An 8,832-nucleotide genomic window follows, 5' to 3' on the forward strand; every position below is an offset into this window, starting at 1 on the left:
CCAGGCATGGCAGACAGCTAGTGAAATGGCATGGAGTTGAGAGATAGAATGCCCTATGCAAGAAACAGCAAGGTGGCCAATGTCAATAGACTGCATGGGTTGGGGGGAAAGAGTAAGATATAATAAAATTGGTAAGGTAAGAGGGAACCAGGATATGGTGGACTTTGAATGCCAGAAAAGGATCCTATATTTGGCCCTGGATGTGATGGGAAGCCAATAAATTTATTATATTGGATGGGGAAAGCAGTCATATAGTAGACTTGTGTTTTAGAAAGATTAATTTGATAACAGAGTGAAGAATGAATAGGACTGGAGTGAGGAGAGACTTGACACAGCATGACCAACCAGCAGGCTATTGAAATAGTTCAGGTGTGAGGTGATAAGAGCCCATGCCAATGTGAAGTCAGTGTCAGATGAGATAAAAAGGTGTATACATAAAATGTTACAAAGGTAAAATCAGTAGGACTTGACAATGGTTTAGGTATTGGGAGAGCAAGTATGAGTAGCTGAGGATGATGCTTAGGTTGTAAGTTTGGGTGACAGGGAGGCTGGTGGTATACTCTAGCATAGGTTCTCAAAATGTGTGATACTCCCCCTGGGGGTTGCTGGAACTATCCAGGGGATGGTAGTAGTTTGAAATGCCACATTTTTTTGGACGTGAATTGTTTTTTTTTTAATAAATTAATTTATTTTTAGTTTTCAACATTTACTTCCATAAGTTTTAAATTTTCTCCACCTCCCTCCCCTCTCTGTCCCCCAAGATGGAGTGCAATTCAATATAGGCTATGCATATATATTCTTATTAAACATATTTTCACATTAGTCATATTGTATAGAAGAATTAGAATGAATGAGAAGAACCATGAGAAAGAAAAAACAAAATGATAGAAAAGAGAGCAAATAGTCTGCTTCGATCTGCATTCACCTTTATAGTTCTTTTCTGAATGTGGATGGCATTTTCCATCATGAGTCTTTTGGAGTTGTTTTAGGTCCTTGCATTGTTGAGAAAAGCTAAGTCTATCAAAGCCAGTCATCACACAATGTGGATGTTACTGTATCTGATGTTCTCCTGGTTCTTCTCACTTTACTCAGCATCAGTTCACGTAAGTCTTTCCAGGTTTTTTCTGGTCTGCCTGCTCATTGTTTCTTATAGCACAATAGTATTACATTGCATTCATCTATCTATCTATATTTCCTCCAACTATCCTAATATAAGCAAGGTCTCATAATATCATCTTTTCATGTAGGAACATAAGCAGTTCAACTTTAATAAGTCCCTTATGACTTCTATTTCCTGTTTACCTTTTCATGCTTCTCTTGGTTCTTGTATCTGAAAGTCGAATTTTCTATTCAGCTCTGGTCTTTTCAGCAAGAATGCTTGAAAGCCCTCTATTTCCCCTGAAGTATTATACTTAGTTTTGCTGAGTAGATGATTCTTGATTTTACTCCTAGCTCCTCTGCCCTCCAGAATATCATAATCCAAGTCTTTAAATCCTTTAATTTAGAAACTGCTAGATCTGGTGTTACCCTGATTGTATTTTCACAATACTCAAATTGTTTCTGGCTGCTTGCAATATTTTCTCCTTGACCTGGGAACTCTGAAATTTGGCTAAAATATTCCTAGAAGTTTTCCTTTTGGGATCTCTTTCAAGAGGTGATCAGTGGATTCTTTCCATTTATATTTTACCCTCTGGTTCTAGAATATGAGGGTAGTTTTCCCTTATAATTTCTTGAAAAATGATGTCTAGACTCTTTTTTTTTGATCATGGTTTTCAGGTAGTCCAATAATTTTTAAATTATCTCTTCTGGATCCATTTTTCAGATCAGTAGTTTTTCCAATGAGATATTTCACATTGTTTTCTTTTTTTCATTCTTTTGGTTTTATTTATAATTTCTTGATTTATCACAAAGTCATTAGCTTCCATTTGCTCCATTCTAATTTTGAAAGAATTATTTTCTTTAGTGAGCTTTTGGACCTCCTTTTCCATTTGGCCAATCCTGCTTTTTAAGACATTCTTCATCTCATTAGCTTTTTGATCCTCTTTTGACATTCGGGTTAATCTTTTTTAAGGTGTTATTTTCTTCAGTATTTTTTTGAGTCTCCTTTAGTAAATTGTTGAGTTGTTTTTCATGATTTTCTTGCATCACTCTCATTTTTCTTTCCAATTTTTGCTCTACTTCTTTCATTTGATTTCAAAATCCTTTTTGAGCTCCTCCATGGCCTGCGACCACTTCATTTTTCATTTTTAAAGAAGACCAATGATATCATGAGGTTAGAGTCTTGACCTGCGTCTGAGTTGGATTTGAGTGAGGTATAGTTGTGCCAAGTCCTCAACCTCACTTTATCCTTCAGAGTCATTGGGGTCCAGTAGAAAAAGAAAGATCAAGACAACTGGCAGTGGCCCAGGATACAGTAGATGATATTGGCCTTTAAAACAACTCTGACGTACCAGCTCATATCCATCACTTTGGTTAAGATGACAGAAAAGGAAAATGATAAATGCTGGATGGGATGGGGGAAAACAGAAATATTAATGTACTATTAGTGGAGCTTCAAATTAATCCAACCATTGTGGAGAACAATTTGGAACTGTGCCCAAAGGGTTATAAAACTGTGCATACCCTTTGACCCAGCAAAATCACTACTAGGTCTGTACCTCAAAGAGATCTTTTTAAAAAAGGAAAAAAGATTCGTATGTACAAAATATTTAAAGCAGCTCTTTTTGTGTGGGAGTTTATGGATTGATCAATCTGGAAGAATGGTTTCTAATAGCATGTCACTGAGTTTTATTCTTGACCCCCCAAGCTTCAAGATTGAGTAACCCTACACAGAGAAAAGAATAAAAAGGGGCTGGATAGGATCAACTCTTGGAGGCTTTTGATGTAGGAGCTTTGACTTTCTTGTCTTCTTCTAGTCTGTTTTGATCTTTTTTGTCACCAAAAGTAAGATTCTATAGTTTGAGTTTTTTACAATGTTTGCTCATGTTCCCAGACAAATATTTGATTTTCTAACTCTTTGCCAAGGTAGGATTCTGCTTCCAGTGGGGTTGGGGGTAAGAGAGTGCACTGTCTCAGATTTCAGGGGTTTTGTATCAGCCACTGGATCACCCACCATTTATGGGCCAGGAGCTCAGAAAGCAGCAGCCACTACCCCAGGGCTGGGGCCAGACCCCAGCCAGACCAGGTCCCACAGAGTTTTCCCACTGATCTTGTATGCTGTCTTTGCCGTTTGTGGGTTGAGAGTCTGGAAACTGAAACAGCTGCCTGCGACTCAGTCCCCTGAGGCCTGCTCCAGCCCTGTCTGTTCCAGCACAGCCACACTAGACTATGCTCTCAACCCAGTGAGACAGACACTTTCTGTCAACCTTCCAGGCTATCTTGGGCTGGAGATTTGTTTCACTGTGTCATTTTATAAGTTCTGCAGCTCTGGAATTTGTTTAGAGTCATTTTTACAGGTGTTTGGAGGAGGTTGAGAGGAAAGCTCTAGCAAGTCCCTGTTTTTACTCCACCATCTTATCTCCTTCCCCTTAATTCATATACTACAACGTGTTTAGCTATCCCCGAATTGATGGGCATCCTCTCAATTTCCAGTTCTTGGCCACCACAAAAAGAGCTGATATAAATATTTCTGTACAAATATGTCCTTTTCTCATTTTTGTGATCTCTAGGGATACAGTGTTAGAAGTGGTGTCACTGAGTTAAAGGATATGCATGAAATGCCACAAATTTAAAAAAAAATTAAAGGGTTAAAGAAAGGAGATTTCCAGGGGGAGTGCTGATTAATTTTTTTTTTTAAAAGGAGGTGTTACAACAAATAAGTTTGGGAACCTCCACTAAAGTAATAGGAAAGAAAGGAAGAGGGGTAGGTTTATGCGGAGGAAGAAAAAATAATGAGTTCAGTTTTGGGCATGTTGAGTTAAAGATGTTTATGGAATGTGTAGTTTGAGATATCTAGTAGGCAGCTAGAGATGAGTTTCAGGTTAGGGTTGGATAAGTAGATCCGAGAATCATCAGCATTGAGATGACAATTGAATTTATAGAAACTGATATGATCACCAAATAAAATAGTATAGAGGGAAAGGAGATGAAGGACCAGGGCAAAGCCATGGAAGACATTCACAATCAGTGGGGAAAAACATGGAGAAGATCCAGAAGAGGAGACAGAGGAAAAACCAGGAGAGAGGAATGTCACAAAGACCTGGACAGAAGAGAGAAGAGAGTAATTGATAGTGTTAAAGGCTACAAAGAGGTTGATAATGATGAGGACTGATAAAATGCCATTAGATTTATCAATTAAGAAATCATTGGTACCTTTGAAGAGAGTAGTTTTAGTTAAAGGTTGAAGTGAGAAAGATTGTAGAGAGCTAAGAAATGAATAATAGAGGCAGCTAGATGGTATATTGGAGAGAATCCTGACCCTGGAGTCAGGAGCACCTGAGTTCAAATGTGGCCTCAGACACACACTAACCATGTGACCCTGGACAAGTCACTTTACTCTGATTGCCTCAAAAAAAAAAGTGGAGGCACTAATTGCAAAGAGTCTTCTAAAGGAATTTTGCCACAAAAAGGAGGATAGATAGATAGACAGATAGATAAATAGATAGATAGAGGATAGATGGATGGATTAAGTGAGAGTTTTTTTAAGGATGAACATGTTTGTAGATAGAAGAGAAGTAGTCAATAGACAGGAACAGTTTAGAGAATTATAAGAACAAGGATAATAGAGTGGGCAATCTGCTATAGAAGATGGAATGGAATTGGATCTCTTGTGCATGTAGATAGGTTTGCCTCATCAAGGAAGACCATCCTTTCATGTGAGACAGGGGTGAAAGAGGAGACAGTGGCAGACAGTATCTTGGGGATGTGATGTGAAGAGGAGGAAGGAAGGAGCTCTTGGTGAATGGCTTCATTTTTTTCAGTGAAATATGAGGCAAGGTTCTCAGATGAGAGGGTGAAGGTAGAGGAGCAAAGGGAAGTTTGAACAGAAATGAAAATGTTTGGAAAAGCCACTCTAGTGAGTGAAATAGTAAATTGATTAGGGATATATATAAAGATTTGCCTTGCTTCAGGGAGTAGAGCTTAAGTCACATTCCCAGTCCATGTGGTTTCATGATTTTCTCTAGCTTTATTCAGCACCATGTGAATAGGAATGAAGGTAATGGATCATGGGATTAATTCAAGGCTAGGGTATGATAGGTAATAGGAAAAGAGGGAAAGGGACTAGAGGGAAGAGGACAGTGTAGAATTAAACTGTTTACCAAGGGGTTAAGATGTCATAATGAGGCAAGTGTAGTCAGTGTGGAAGGTATGGCTATGAATCTGGGAGACTGTAAAAATGCACATGTCTTCAAGAAAAATAGGGAAGTTTTTTAGAGATGTTAATTTAAGAAAATAGATAATGAGTTCTGTTTTGGCCTGTTTGTGTTTGAAATGTCCCTGGAATATTTGGTTTGAAATGTCCAACAGGAAGTTGGCAATGCAGGACTGAAGTCAAGGAGAAACTGGAGCTAGATATAGCTAGATATAGAGATCTGTTAATTATCTACAGAGAGATGATAATTAACCCTATGATAGCTGATGAAGTTTCTGAGAGATCTTAGAGAAAGAAGAGAAGAGAGTTCAGGACAAAGTCTTGGTAGTATACCCATAATTAATGGATGTGATATGGATGATGGGTCAGTAAAGAATCTGTCAGACAAGTAGGACAACCAAGAGAGATTGTGTTATGAAAACCCAGAGTGGAGAAGAGTTTCTAGGAGAAGTTGATTAACAATGTCAAATGCAGCAGCAGAGAGGTCAAGAAGTATGACTGAGAAAAGACCATCAGACATGGCAAATAAAAGATTGTTGGTAACATTGAAAAGAGTAGTTTCCATGGAGTGATGGATATGAAATCTAGATTGCAAAGGACTGAGGAGTGAAAAGAGAGGAAGTGGAGGCAGTAGTTTTCCTAGGAGTTTAACTTCTAGAAAAAGGAAAGAGAGTTCTAGGATTATGGCTTGAGGGGATAGCAGAGTCTAATAAAAATTTTGTTTTTCTCTTTAAGGATGGGGAAGATATCTTTTTAAGGATGGGGACTGTATCCCCAAGAGATCATAGAAATGGGAAAGGGTCTCACATGCACAAAAATATTTATAGCAGCACTCTTTGTGGTGGCCAAGAATTGGAAATTGAGGGGATGCCCATCAATTGGGGAAATGGCTGAACAAGTTGTGGTATATGGATGTAATGGAATGCTATTGTGCTATGAGAAACAATGGACAGAAAGACTTCAGAGAGGCCTGGAAAGACTTATCTGAACTGATGCTGAGTAAAAGTGGCAGAACCAGGAGAACTTTGTACACAGTAACAACCACAGTGTGTGAGGAATTTTTCTGGTAGACTTAGCACCTCATTGCAATGCAAGGACTTAAAAAATTTCTAATGGACTCTTGAGGCCAAATGCCTTCCACATCCAGAGAAAGAACTATGGAATTGAATCGCAGATAGAAGCTGACCATTTTCTTTTGTATTATGTTTTGTTTTGTTTTTTTTGTTTTATGGTTTCTCCCATTTGTTTTAATTCTTCTATGCAAGATGTATTTAATAGGAATGTATGTGTAGAACCTCTGTAAGATTGTACACCATCTCAGGGAGGGAGTGAGGAGGGAGGGGGAATAAAGGAGAGGGAGTGGAAAAAAAGAGGGGAAGAGGCAAGTCATGAAAAATGGCCTCAGTTTTCTCAGTAATTTAAGAGATGAGGTATCTGGCTAAGAGGGTGGAAGGGAAAGAAGGAAGCCTGAGAAGAGAAGGGAAAGTTTAAAATAGCTTCTGTGGGAGTGAAATAGCTGTAGATTAGGGGGGGAAAAAGGATTGTCTAGCTACAATGAGGGGCTCAGATGAGATAAGAATGTGTAATGAACTCAGTCATTAACATTGTGTGACTTCTGCCAGCTCTGTTCAGGAACAGTGAGAAGAGCTAAGTCTATCAAAGTTGTTCACCACACAATGTTACTGTTACTATGTACAATGTTCTCCTGGTTCTGCTCACTTCACTCAGCATCAGTTCATGTATGTCTTTCCAAATTTTTCTGAAATTCTCCTACTCATCATTTCTTTTTATTTCAAACCAAAATAATAGTTCATTATTTCAGCATTCAGTAACATCTCAGTCATCAAAAATAAAACTCTAACACTGAAAGGAAGGAAAACTTCTCCACAGCATAATTAGGTAGGCTACATCTGGAAACCGCCCCCCCCCCAACCCAGGGCACCACAGGTGGGAAGGATGGTGGTTATTCATTTATCCAATAAATTAAGAAGCACAGAATTCAGGGGGCCAATTGCTCATTTCTGGGCTGGCATAAGGTCATCGATGGACTGGCCCTGCTCCAAATGCTTCTCCATCTCAATGAGCAGCTTCACACCATCCACCACCATCTGCACCAACTCCACCTCTGAGAAGCCCAATGGTCAGCACTGGAGATGTCAAAGACACCATCCACAGCTGCTGTATCCACACCCCCTGTCCCCCTCTTCTGCAGTCTCACTTTCTTCAGAACCTCATCAAACTTCTCATGTTTACCCGGGTGGGGAAGTTTGATGTGGAACCTGCATGTAGGTCTGTGCCTAGGTTGGAGGGGCATGTCAGGATGTAGCCCAGGTGAGGATTCCACATGAACTCGTAGTTCTAGGTCTTAAAAAAGGTTTCAATCTGGGTAAGCCCTGTGCAGAAATGTGTGAACACCTCTTTCATGTTACCTCCCTTCTGCATGGAGATGACCCTCAGGTGATCTTCCTCATTGATTCACACCAGAAAGGTCTTGTTGTCATTGTGCCAAATGCCCCTTCCAATCAGACCAATCTTGGACCAAGCCAGAAGCCAAGAGGAGTGGGGAGACAGGCTTGTCAAAGAGGAAGTGGTCATCAATCAGCTGCTGCTGTTCAGTCATGTTCTTCAAAGCATGGTACTTCCCATTCAGGTCACCTTCCAGGCTGGCCAGAGCTTCCACAGACAGCTTCTCTATGGCATGGGCTGCCCCAGCTACAACGTGGAGGCAGGCAGAATCTTTGGATGCTCTGGCCAGTTCGAACATGGGAACTCAGCACATAGTTCGGATCCAGGTCATCACCACCCTGCAGATTGTCTGGGTTAAGATCAGTCTTATGCTCTGCAGAAGGCTTGTAGCCTCCATGTCAGTCCTCAATAATGGGATCAAACAATTCATTGAACACTTTGTAGCTCTCTTCATCTCCAGCCACATAGTCCACAGTCATGATGAATGGGTGCCCTGGGTTCTTCACCCCAGTTTGGATGACATCATTCATGGTGAAGCCACTTGATGTAGCCTTATTCCAGAGTTTTTCATAGAGTTCAGGCATCAGCACCTTAGCCATGTTGTTGCTGTGCAAGGAGAAGTCGGGATATTCCTCCTTAGTGGGGGTAGCAGGACATCAGCATGTGGCTGTTGGAGAATGGCATGATGGCAGGAGGCTGCGAGGGTGTTCCAGGGGTCACAGAGGACGAGAGGATTGTGAGGATCCCAGGCCACCTAAGCCCAAGCTCAGTCACCGATTCTCATTTCTTACAGAACAATAATATTCCATTACATTCATACACCACAGCTTGTTCAGCCATCCCCCAATTGATGGGCATCCCCTCAATTTCCAATTCTTTGTCACAAAAAGAGCTGCTATAAATATTTTTGTACATGTGGGTCCTTTCTCCTTTTTTATGATCTTTTGGGGATACAGACCTAGTTGTGGTATAGCTGAATCAAAGGGTATGCACAGCTTTTTAGCCCTTTGGGTATAGTTCCAAATTGCTCTCCCAAGCGGTTGAATCAGTTCACA

General features: G+C 40.3%; 1 pseudogene; it reads right to left on the bottom strand.

Annotated features, from left to right (window-relative positions):
- Nucleotides 1-7,317: 7,317 nt before the first annotated feature.
- Nucleotides 7,318-8,461, bottom strand: LOC140498624 (creatine kinase B-type pseudogene; annotated as a pseudogene).
- Nucleotides 8,462-8,832: the final 371 nt, after the last annotated feature.

This window comes from Notamacropus eugenii, chromosome 4, assembly GCF_028372415.1.
Source record: "Notamacropus eugenii isolate mMacEug1 chromosome 4, mMacEug1.pri_v2, whole genome shotgun sequence".
NCBI lineage: Eukaryota > Metazoa > Chordata > Mammalia > Diprotodontia > Macropodidae > Notamacropus > Notamacropus eugenii.